The sequence below is a fragment of the Myotis lucifugus genome, unplaced genomic scaffold (assembly GCF_000147115.1).
Source record: "Myotis lucifugus unplaced genomic scaffold, Myoluc2.0 scaffold_565, whole genome shotgun sequence".
Classification (NCBI taxonomy): domain Eukaryota; kingdom Metazoa; phylum Chordata; class Mammalia; order Chiroptera; family Vespertilionidae; genus Myotis; species Myotis lucifugus.
In genome coordinates, this window is record NW_005871613.1 from 432,145 (window position 1) to 444,251 (window position 12,107).

General features: G+C 61.8%; 2 pseudogenes; both read left to right on the plus strand.

The window, feature by feature from the left end:
- Window positions 1–233: 233 nt before the first annotated feature.
- LOC102417667 lies at window positions 234–6,490 on the plus strand (annotated as a pseudogene).
- Window positions 6,491–10,122: 3,632 nt separating this feature from the next.
- The window catches only part of LOC102442316, a 6,723-nt pseudogene continuing 4,738 nt past the window's right edge, over window positions 10,123–12,107 (plus strand).

The window sequence follows — 12,107 nt, forward strand, 5'->3', positions numbered from 1 at the left end:
GGCAGCTATGAATGTGTGTGTGTGTGTGTGTGTGTGTGTGTGAGTGTGTGTGTGCTCACACCTGCATGACCTTGGCCCTGAGCCTGGCTGGAAATGGCAGCTATCCTGCCTGGAGGAAGGGGCAGAGGGAGGGGCGGGGAAGGGAACCATCCACAGGCAGCTGCCAGCCCCGGCTCCGGGATGTCTCCCGGATGTCCCGCCCCATAAATACCCCTGCTCAGAGACAGGGCCCCGAGACAGGCACACGCACCATGGGGCGCCAGGAGCTGGCTGTCTTAGGCCTCGCCTACTGCTTGGCAGTAGTGAGCGCAGCAACGGTAAGCGAGAGCCCAGCGGAGGAGGAGGAGGAGCCCCTGTCTGCTCCCCTAACCCGGCCTGGGAACTGGGTCGGGCACCGCAGAGGGGAGGGGAATAGGCAGGTGAGGCACTGGCAGGAGGAGCCCCCAAGAACCCACACCCAGAGGGCACTTTCCTGGCCCTTCCTCTGCTCCTGCATCCGCAGGCACATGATGGCACAGGCGCAGCTCAAATACAGGACGCCCACGAACTTGAACATCAGAAACCACGAATAAGTTCTGGTACAGGCGCGCTCTCCAGGGCACACAGGGAGCACTGACGCCAAACACAAACAAAACCCCAGTGTCACTGGCGTTCTCAGTGCTGATTTGCGGAGTCCGCCTTGGCCAACAGGGCCCTCCGGCTCTGCCTCTCTCCGGGGATGGCCATGGCCCCGGCACAGAAGGGACCTGGGCCCTGAGCAGGCCAGCAGGCTGCCCATCACAGCCCCCAGCGTCAGAACAGGAGTCTGGACCTCAGTCTAGTTAAACCCGGAGCCCGACCCCCGGCTCCCAGCCCCTGAGAGGGGCGACACACACCTGCTTGCCAGTGGCCAGGGAGGCCCCTCCAGGGGGAGCCGGGAGCCTCGGGGCAGCTACAGGATCTCTTTCCTTAGGGCCCTGCCACGGGGTGAGGAGCAGGGCTTCCACAGGAACACACAGCTACAGGCATTCGTGACTAGGCTCCCTACCTAAAAGCTGTCCTGGACCCCTAGAACCTGCTGGGGTTGCCCTACCCCACTGGCCCACCCAGCCTGCGTCCCCTGAGCCTGGCCCTCTCCCCAGCTGGGCGTGGTGCACACGGAAGGGGGCTTCGTGGAGGGCGTCAACAAGAAGCTCGGCCTCTTCGGCATCGGCGGCCGCTCTGTGGATGTCTTCAAGGGCATTCCCTTCGCCGCCCCACCCAAGGCCCTGGAGAACCCCCAGCCGCACCCAGGCTGGCAAGGTGGGAGTCGGTGGGTGGGGGGGGGGTGTGCCCGGCTGGCCCTGTGCCTGCGGTGGGGGATGGGGCCACCATCCTCACGCCAGCCCCTCTGGTCACCCACAGGGACCCTGAAGGCCAAGGACTTCAAGCAGCGATGCCTGCAAATCTCTCTCACCCAGTTAAATACCAGGGCTCCGAGGACTGCCTCTACCTCAACATCTGGGTCCCCCAGGGCCAGAAGGAAGGTGCATCTCCCCACCCCATGCATACCTGGTCCCTGAACCTGCAGAAAGTGCCCAGGCAGCCAGAGGCCCAGCCCTGCCCAGCCCCTTGGCTGTGTGTGGGCTCCAGAGCTGAAATTCCCTGAAACAAGCACCCAGAGGGGATGGGGAGGGGCAGCTGGGGTCACCGGGTCTGCTCTCCTGCCTCAGTTTCCCAGAATCTGCCTGTCATGATCTGGATCTTCGGAGGGGCCTTCTTCTTTGGGACCGGCCAAGGGTTAAAGTTCTTTAGTGACTCTCAGTTCGATGGGGAGGAGATCACCACGCGGGGCAACGTCATTTTGGTCACCTTCAACCACCGTGTTGGGCCACTGGGCTACCTCAGCACTGGGGACGCCAACCTGCCAGGTGTGTCGGGCGTGTGAGTCCAGGGGTGAGGGAGCAGGTGGGGGGCCCTTCAGCACCACTTTCACCGAACAACTCCTGACAGCCTCCCAGACAGACCCAGAAGTCTACTGGCAGAGCAGGAAGCTGGGGATGGACAGTGAGACACAGGAGCCCATCGGCAGCTGTAGCGAGAGAAGAGGCTGCCAGCCAGCCATGCAGGGACCCAGGGACACCAGGGAGCAGATACCCGGACCCAAGAAGACCTGAGAGCAGGGACAGGGAGCCAGGGAGACCAGAGACCAGGGACAGGGACCCAGGGAGAAACAGAAGATGAGACACTGAGGTGGTGACTCAGGGGACACAGAGTCGTAGGACAGACAGACTAGAAGAGGGACCGTGTCAGGGAGAGAGTCGAGCAGCCTGGCCCTCCTGGTCCTGGTCCCCTACCTGAGCCCCACACCCCCTCCAGCACCTCATTCAACAGCCTCCTGGGACCCGCCCCGCACCATCCTGGGGCTTGACAGGGGTCTCCACATGGAGGACGCTCTCCCCCCACCCCAGTCCCTGATGGGCTCCCCCACCCGCCCCAGGTAACTATGGCCTTCGGGACCAGCACATGGCCATCGCGTGGGTGAAGAGGAACATTGCAGCTTTCGGGGGGGACCCCGACAACATCACCATCTTTGGACAATCATCTGGAAGTGTCAGCGTCTCTCTGCAGGTCTAAAGGACCGTGGGAGGCCGGGCCTTCCTCCCAGGGTGTTAGCGGGGAGCTCAGGGGGAGCTAGGAGAGCTATTGGGAGCTGAGGGAACTGACGGGTGTTGGGGGAGCTGATGGAGGCTGTGTGAGCTGATGGGGCTGGGTGAGCTGATGGGGCTGGGTGAGATGATGGGAACTGGGTGAGCTGATGTGGCTGGGTGAGCTGATGGGAACTGGGGAGCTGATGGGGGCTGTGGGGAACAGCATGAAGCTGACAGTCTGGCTGTCCCTGGTGGTGCCCGGGTGGGCAGGAGAGGCGAGGCCAAGGTGACAGGACCTCTGTGTGTCGCAGATCCTCTCTCCCTACAACAAGGGCCTCATCCGAAGAGCCATCAGCGAGAGCGGCGTGGCGCTGGCCACCTGGGCCATCCAGAAGAACCCTCTCTCCTGGGCCAAAGGGGTAAAGGAGAGCTGTGGTGGGCAGGGGGAGGGTTACCTCCTGTCCATGCCCTGTCCCGGTCCCCATGGCCGTCTGCCCCGCTCTGGCCTCACCTACCTGTCTCCCCCCAACCCCCAGATCGCCAAGAAGGTGGGCTGCCCCCTGGATGATACCGCCAGGATGGCCAAGTGTCTGAAGGTCACCGACCCCCGGGCCCTGACGCTGGCCTATAAGATGCCCCTTTTGGGACGGAAGTGTGAGTGGGGGCTCCACATGGGGGGACGGCCATGCTCCCAAATAAGTGAGGATGGAGGGGCTGCAGCCTGGCCTGTCACCCGCTCACTGGCGTCCCTGGGAGCCTGGTGCCGCCAGGGCCCTTGTTGCCTCCGTGGCTTCTAATGTCTGTGCCAGGGGCGCCATCCCTCCCTCTGAGCCTCCCTGGGTCCTGACCCCCTTGGGAAGCTGGTGCACCTTTCCCCCCCAACAATGGCCAGAAACAGTCATTTGCACCCAATTTAGGGGCCTCAGGCCCAGGGGCTGTCAGCGGGATGGTTTGGCCACAGGGAGCCTGTGGCAGTCTGCACACAGTCTGGGTTGCCACACTGGGGGTGGAGACATCTAGTGGATGGGGCTAGGGAAGCTGCTCCACACCCGCAGGGCAGCCCAGGCCTTAGAATTATCCAGGCCCGATGTCAGGGGGACAGGCTGAGGACCCTGGTCTGGATCAGAGGCGGCAGGGGCTGCCCCTGGGCCTGGGGTCTGGCAGTGGGGCTCTGAAAGGTGTGAGGACCCTGCTCTACAAGCAGACCCAGGCGTGTACTATTTGGGCCTCCTGCCTGTCGTGGACGGAGACTTCATCCCCGACCACCCCATCAACCTTTTTGCCAACGTGGCCGACATTGACTACATCGCTGGCACAAACAACATGGACGGCCATCTCTTAGCCAGCGTTGACGTGCCAGCCATCAACGTGGGCTTGCTGACCGTCACAGGGTGAGTAGGGCGCAGGGCTAGGGCAGTGCCTGGGGGCCTCTTGGGGAGGCATCACCTGGAGAAGGACGTCGGCCGGTGTAGCGGGCCATCCGCAGGCCCCTTGCGGTGGTTTCAGGGGGATGCTACCGCTGGCCCCGGTCCAGGATCCAGTGTCAGCTTGTCCCTGCAGGGAGGACTTCTTCAAGCTGGTCAGTGGGCTCACCATTGCCAAGGGGCCCAGGGGTGCCAATGCCACCTTTGACTTCTACACGGCGTCCTGGGCCGAGGACTCCTCCCAGGAGGCCAAGAAGAAGACGGTGGTGGACTTGGAGACCGACGTCCTCTTCCTGATGCCCACGAAGATGACTGTGGCCCAGCACAGAGCCAACGCCAAGTGAGGGCCGGGGCAGGAGAGGCCTGGGTCATGCACCTGCCCAGCCAGGCCTCCCCAGTGGGCGGCTCAGGGGGTCAGGGAGGCCCGGGACAGCCGTGATGGGGTCCCAGTGGTGCCTGCACCATCTGCCTTGCCCAGGCCTGACGAGACTTGATAAGTCCCCTCCTCACCTCCAGCTCAGGGGCCTTTACAGAGCCCTCCTCTTGTTACAGGGAAGCCCCGGGTGGGCTGGGGTTGCCTGTCCCTGTGTCCAATAACGAAGGCAGGGTTGAACCATATGAGGTATTTATTGAGAAGGCCAGCCCCCAAGAAGACAGGGTGCTTACAACCATTCAAATCCTGTTTTCCAGCAGGTGTAGGGCACAGGACTATAAAGGCAAAGGGTCTGGGGTACTACGTACAGCCTTGGGTGTCCGCAGACATCAGCTATTGTAGTCACTGAACCATGAGATGATGGGGATGAGATGATGTGGATGAGATGATGTGGATGAGATAATGGGGATGAGAGGATGTTTTCACTCCTGGTGGGTCTGTCCCTGCTTATCGGTTCTGCTTGCTGGATTCACAGCTGAGTCACCTCCTTCATTGCATTGCACAGGCCTTCAAAGGAAACTTAAGAAAAACTTAACCCCCTCTTCACATAAGTATATGTGTTCTAAGATTGAAAATAATAGGGTTACTTTCAGATTAATCCAGGTGCTCTATCTATCAGGTTATTAGTCCCCCATTCCCTCAGCCCACAGGCCTCCCTGCAGTGTCTGCAGCCTCCCCGCAGCCCCCAGGCCGAGGGGGACAGAACACGGGATGATGGTCTCTCTTGTGGGTGTGGAGTTTGCCAACATTCAAAACAACTTTGGCCTGCGGCCACCTGGTAAACCTCCAGTGAAAATAAAAAGTACAGTAGGGATGCCGACACGGAAGGGAGAGAAAACGATGCCTAGGAAGTGTAGGATGAACACTTGTAGCAACTACATGAACTTGTGTTCTTCATTGGGTGGGTCAGGTATGTACCCGACGAAGAACACAAATTCATCTGCAGAGAAAAGGAAGGAAGACGCCTCCATAGGCTTTGGGGAGGGAAGTGTGGATACACCTGACATCCCAGAACCACAAACCTCACCGCCTTCCCTTCCCCGGTGCAGGGACCCAGGTCCCTCCTGAGTCTGGGGATTTCCCGGCTCCTCCCTGCTCTCCCCATGTCCTTCCTCCAGGGCCCAGCTCAGGGCTGGGCAGCCCAGGTGAGCTCCCTGCCAACCTGGGCCGTGTCCCTCCCTCCTCAGGAGTGCCCGGACCTACACCTACCTGTACTCCCACCCGTCTCGCATTCCGTTGTACCCCAGCTGGATGGGCGCCGACCACGGTGATGACCTCCAGTATGTGTTTGGGAAGCCCTTCGCCACCCCCCTGATCTACCGGGCCCAAGACAGGACTGTCTCCCAGACCATGATCGCCTACTGGACCAACTTTGCCAGAACTGGGTAAGGCGGGTGAGGCTGGGCCAGGCCTCCTGCCACCTGGGCCCACATGCCTGTCCCCTCACGTACACCTAACCTCCCTGAGCCTAGGTACCCCGTGTGTGTGAGGATAGAGCTCCTGGTTGGGCACAGAACACATACATGCCAGCCCGTGCCCAGGAGACAGCGAGGCCCCGGTGGTCGGGTCAGCATGGAGATCTCCTGTGAGCGCTCAGACCCCACACGGCCTTTTCTCTCATCTGCAGGGACCCCAACCAGGGACACTCGGCTGTGCCCACCCAATGGGAGCCCTACACCCAGGAAAATGGCAACTACCTGGAGATTAACAACAAGATGGATGGTCAGTCCATGAAGCAGCACCTGAGGAGCAGCTACCTGCAGTACTGGACCCAGACCTACCAGGCACTGCCCACTGTGAATAGAGATGGGGCCACCCTTGTGCCCTACTCGGACGACTCTGAGGCCGCCCCTGAGCCCCCCACTGGTGACTCTGAGGGGGCTCAGATGTCCGCAGCCATTGGCTTCTAATGTCCCTGCCCCAGAGGTCACAGGTGGGACCCAGGGAGCCCACCTCCCTCCCCTGCTCTTCCTGCTCTTCCTGAATAAAGCCGCTTCTCCCTCTGGCAACCCTCTTTGCCCTCATGACCTCAGCTGCCCGCCTGGTCTCTGCAGGTGTCCTGCTCAGGAAGTGGGGTGCCCCCCTCATTTCAGAGGAGAAAAGAGGGTCAGAGAAGCATCAGTGCCAGGGCTGAGCTCGGGCTGCAGGCCCTGATGGGAGAGCGGGTGGGACATGTGGGCAGTTGCCTCTGGACCAGTGGGCCCAGCATCGGCCACGCCCTCAGGGTGCGGGGAGCGGGCTCTATCTAACAGGGAAGGCCTGGGTGAGAGACGGATTCGCCTCCAGCTGGATCCCAGGCAGAGACAGTAATGCATCCCGCTGGGCTCAGAGCAGAGGGTACAGGGCTGGGACTTGGGTGCCCACCAGCAGGGCCAGGGGTGCTGCCCTCTGGCTCTGGCAGAGTCCGGAGGGGATCGGGAGGCAGAGGTCAGACGCAGGGCCATGGCCACCTCAGCAAGGTCTGGGACGGGGCACCGCCTGCACCGAGGGCTCCCCCATCCTGACCTCACATGGCAGGGCGGTGGGCACTGTGGACACCCCGTTGTAGACAGTTACTGTGAGACATGCTCACCTGTCCGAACTCAAATGACAGACTCGGAGACAGAAGTGCGGTGAAAGCAAGACCTTGAATGCGCTCTGGAGAGCGGGTGTCTGCCCATTGCACAGGCTCACCTGGGGCGGGAACACAGTCCATTTAATCGTCCCTCCTCCAGTTCCTCATTGGCTGCGTGCTATCGGCTCAGCTGTTTCCTGACACGTCAACTAGGTCCTCCCATGGGGCCATTTAAAAAAATTGGGCTGAGGCCTTTTCTAGTTGACTCCCCCTCCCCCTGTCTAGCTGAGGCCGGTGCCTGGAGGGTCTCCACCATGATGGCGGCCCACACCCACAGGGCCTTGGTCTCACATCCTGGTCCCTCCCCCTCCCTTCTCTGTGCCCTGGGGACAGTCAGCCACCGCTTCCTTCAGAAGCTGGCCATGCCGGCCCATGTCCTACAGCGCCAGGGCTCCAAGAGGGCTCACGTGCCCCAGGCCCTCACAGCGAGGACTCAAGCCCAGGTCTGAGACATCAAAGCTACCAGGTCAGCTCAGAGCAGGCGTGAGGGCTCAGAGGAGAGAAGGTTCCTGCTGGGGGTGTGCATGGCAGGGGCAGCTCAGGGCACCAGCCGGCCACCCTGATGCACACAGTCCAGTGTTTCCCTGGCCCGGCGCGGGAACAGCGGGCAGTGTGGGTGGTGCTCCTCCCCGCCCTCCCTGCCCCGTCCTTCCACCTCCCCCACGAGAGGTTCCAAGCGCCCACCTCCCCATGGCAGAACCACAGCACAGCCCTGGACAGCGAGGGCAGCCAGCCAGGGGCTGCGGGCTCTCAGGGCTCCAGCCCGTCTGCCCTTCAGGACCAGGGAGTCTACACTGGTGACAGCCCGAGACGGGGACCTCAGACCTCACAGCCCTGGGTTCCTCTGGGCCAGGGGGGAGGGGGCAGGAATCAGCACGTCTATCCTGCAAACCCGCACTCACCTGGGACTCCTCAGACCACGTGCGGGCAGGCGAGGGGGGCGGGCCAGCGCCTGGTCCTGGTGAAATGAAGCCTGTGAAGAGTGGCAGCTCCTGGGTCCCGGGGCCCAGCTGTCGCCTTAAATGAGCTGCATCACAAATGCTCCCTGTGCCTCGCTCAGCACGGCCAGGGGGGAACCTGAAGGGGGCGGGGGTGGTGAAGGATTAAAGAAGGACAGACAAGCCCTAATCAGTTTGGCTCAGTGGATAGAGCATCGGCCTGCAGACTGAAGGGTTCCAGGTTCGATTGGGGTCAAGGGCATGTACCTTGGTTGCGGGCACATCCCCAGTAGGGGGTGTGCAGGAGGCAGATGATCGATGTTTTAACTCTCTATCCCTCTCCCAGCCTCTCTGTACAAAAATCAATAAAATATATTTTTTTAAAAATAGAAGAAGACGACAGACAAGAGAATAAAGCTGGGGCTGGGTGGGACACTGCTCTCGGATGGAGAGACAGGGACACAGCCTGCCAGCTGAGTCTTTGTTTAATAGCCAGTTTCCACAAGGCAAAGTAAGGGCTCAAGATGTTTACAGTGTCTCACAGGTTTGGAGGCTACTCAATTACATGCACCTGAACTCTATCAGGTGCTGCACCTCCCGCAGCCTATATCACTTTGCCACCTGGGACCACAGGTTCGGACCATAAGGTCAAGTTTATAACTATAGCCTTTGGTTATAACTGTGCTGGGAGGGCTTTGCCCTCCAAGCCGGGACCTGCAGGTGCCTTTGCCACGAGAGGACCTGTCCTCTCATTAGTTCGAGGTTTGAACCTGTCCAAACGCTGTAACCACTCTCCACACTTCCCCAGACACAACGGCGCCAGAGAGGCCTTCCCAGGACGGGTTCCTGGAGGGTTCCAATCCGGGAAAGGAAGGCCCGGGCCCCGGAGAACAGAATGCGAAGTCCCCGGCAGAGGCCACTGGCCAGTCCTCCCCGCCTCACCTCCCCAGTGACAGCTGTGATCTGCCCACACTCCCCCACTCAGTGCAGGTGGGTTCCGTTCTGAACCTGAAATCTGCCAATTCCTCATTATGTGCAGCAGAAACCACAGCCCAGCCAAACGCCTCCAGGAGCCCTAGGTTTGTCCATGGAGCTTCCTCTGGTTCCCGAGCGAGACACCCTCCCCGACCCACACGCTGCCTTTCTGCTCTCACACACTCTGCTCAGACTTCTCTCCCTCTGTCTCTTCATGTCTCCATTATCTCTGTCTCTCCCTCCCTCTGTCTCTCTGTCTGTCGCCCCCTCTGTCTGGTGCACTTCTGAAGCCAGGCCCTTCCTCTTCCTCAGGGAAGCCACCAGGCTGGGCGGGAGTCCCCTTCCCCCCACACCTGTGCCCACCTGAGCCTCCAGTCCTCCCTCCAGGGCTGCTGGTGCTGAGTGTGAGGGGTGCCCTCCCTGAGGGCAGGACCGCCCTGTGCTGCTCTGGGTCCCCACACCCAGCTCGGACGGCACACCCGTGGGCCCTCGGACCCAGGCTCAGCCACGTGGCTGCCCAGGAGCACACAGCCCTCTCTGTCCGGAGGCGACATGCCCAGTCCCCTGTGAACTCCCTTTGCTGGGCTCCGGAGCTCCAGGCGGGGGCCAGGCCGGGCCTGGAGGGAAGCAGGTCCCCTTCTCTGAGGGTGAGCCCAGGGCCTTGTCAATGAGCCACAATTGCACCCAGCTGAGCCCCAACCCTCAGCCCCTGGCCTGGGCCACCTGACTATTTCCAGTTACCAGCCCAGGTGCACTGAGGGCACCAGGCACCCGGGAACAGCAGATCATGGGCAAGGAGGACCATCCCTGCACCCGTGCACGTGTGTGTGTGTGTGTGTGTATGTATGTGTGTGAGCACACCTCTGTGACCTTGGCCCTGCCTGACCTGCCTGGAAAGGGCAGCTATGCATGTGTGTGTCTGAGAGGGTGTGTGTGCCCACACCTGCATGACCTTGGCCCTGAGCCTGGCTGGAACTGCAGATATCCTGGCCCCAGGTATCCTGCCTGGAGGGAGGGGCGAGGGAGGGGAGGGGAAGGGAACCATCCACAGGCAGCTGCCAGCCCCAGCTCCCGGATGTCTCCCGGGTGTCCCGCCCCATAAATACCCCTGCTCAGAGGCAGGGCCCCCGAGACAGGCACACGCACCATGGGGCGCCCAGAGCTGGCTGTCTTAGGCCTCGCCTGCTGCTTGGCAGTAGTGAGCGCAGCAAAGGTAAGCGAGAGCCCAGTGGGCGAGGAGGGGCCCCTGTCTGCTCCCCTAACCCGGCCTGAGTACTGGGTCTGGCACCGGTGATGGGGAGGTGGGGAGGTGAAGGGGGGCAGGCAGGTGAGGCGCTGGCAGAAAGAGCCCCCAAGGGCCCACACCCAGCAGGCACTTTCATGGCCCTTCCTCTGGTCCTGCATCTGAGCTCACACGATGGCGCAGGCACAGCTCAAATACAGGAAACCCATGAACTCGAATGTCAGAAACCACGAATAAGTTCTGGTACAGGCGCTCTCCAGGGCACACAGGGTGCACTGACACCAAACACAAACAAGGCACCATTTACCCGGAACCCCAGTGTCACTGGCGTCCTCAGTGCTGATTTGTGGAGTCTGCATTGGCCACCAGGGCCCTCCGGCTCTGCCTCTGTCCGGGGATGGCCATGGCCCAGCACAGAAGGGAGCTGGGCCCTGAGCAGGCCGGCAGGTTGCCCATCACAGCCCCCAGCGTCAGAACAGGAGTCTGGACCTCGATCTAGTTCAACCTGCAGCCCGGCCCCCAGCCCCTGAGAGGGGCGACACACACCTGCTTGCCAGTGGCCAGGGCCCATACAGGGGGAGCTGGGAGCCTCGGGGCAGCTATAGGATCTCCTTCCTCAGGGTCCTGCCATGGGGTGAGGAGCAGGGCTTCCACAGGAACACACAGCTACAGGCGGGTGAGACTAGGGGCCCCACCTGGAAGCTGTCCTGGACCCCTAGAGCCTGCTGGGGTCACCCCACCCCAATGGCCACCCAGTCAGCGCCCCTTGAGCCTGGCCCTCTCCCCAGCTGGGCGTGGTGCCCACGGAAGGGGGCTTCGTGGAGGGCGTCAACAAGAAGCTCGGCCTCTTCGGCATCGGCGGCCGCTCTGTGGACATCTTCAAGGGCATCCCCTTCGCTGCCCCGCCCAAGGCCCTGGAGAACCCCCAGCCACACCCCGGCTGGCAAGGTGGGAGTGGGTGGGTGGGTGCCGGGCTGGCCCTGTGCCTGGGGTGGGGGATGGGGCCACCATCCTCACGCCAGCCCCTCTGGTCACCCACAGGGACCCTGAAGGCCAAGGACTTCAAGCAGCGATGCCTGCAACTCACTCTCACCCAGTTAAATACCAAGGGCTCCGAGGACTGCCTCTACCTCAACATCTGGGTCCCCCAGGGCCAGAAGGAAGGTGTGCCCCCTGTGCCCTCCAGGTTCCCGAACCTGCAGAAAGCGCCCAGGCAGGCAGAGGCCCAGCCCCTTGGCTGTGTGTGGGCTCCAGAGCTGAAATTCCCTAAAACAAGCACCCAGAGGGGATGGGGAGGGGCAGCTGGGGTCACCGGGCCTGCTTCCTGCCTCAGTTTCCCAGAACCTGCCTGTCATGATCTGGATCTATGGAGGAGCCTTCGTCCTTGGTTCCGGCCAAGGGTTAAACTTCTTCAGTGACTATCTGTACGAAGGGGAGGAGATTGCCACGCGGGGCAACGTCATTGTGGTCACCTTCAACTACCGCCTCGGGCCGCTGGGCTTCCTCAGCACTGGGGACGCCAACCTGCCAGGTGTGTCGGGCGCCTGAGTCCAGGGGTGAGGGAGCTGGTGGGGGCCCTTCAGCACCGCTTTCACCGAACAACTCCAAGAGAGACCCAGAATTCTACTGGCAGAGCAGGAAGCTGGGGATGGACAGTGAGACACAGGAGCCCATCTGCAGCTGTAGCAAGAGAAGAGGCTGCCAGCCAGCCCGGCAGGGACCCAGGGAGACGAGTGAGCAGGCACAGGGACCCAGGAACACCAGGGAGCAGGGACAGGGACCCAAGGAGACCAGGGAGCAGGGACAGGGACCGAGGGAGACCAGGGAGCAGGGACCGGGACTCAGGGAGACCAGGGAGCGGGAAAAGGGAC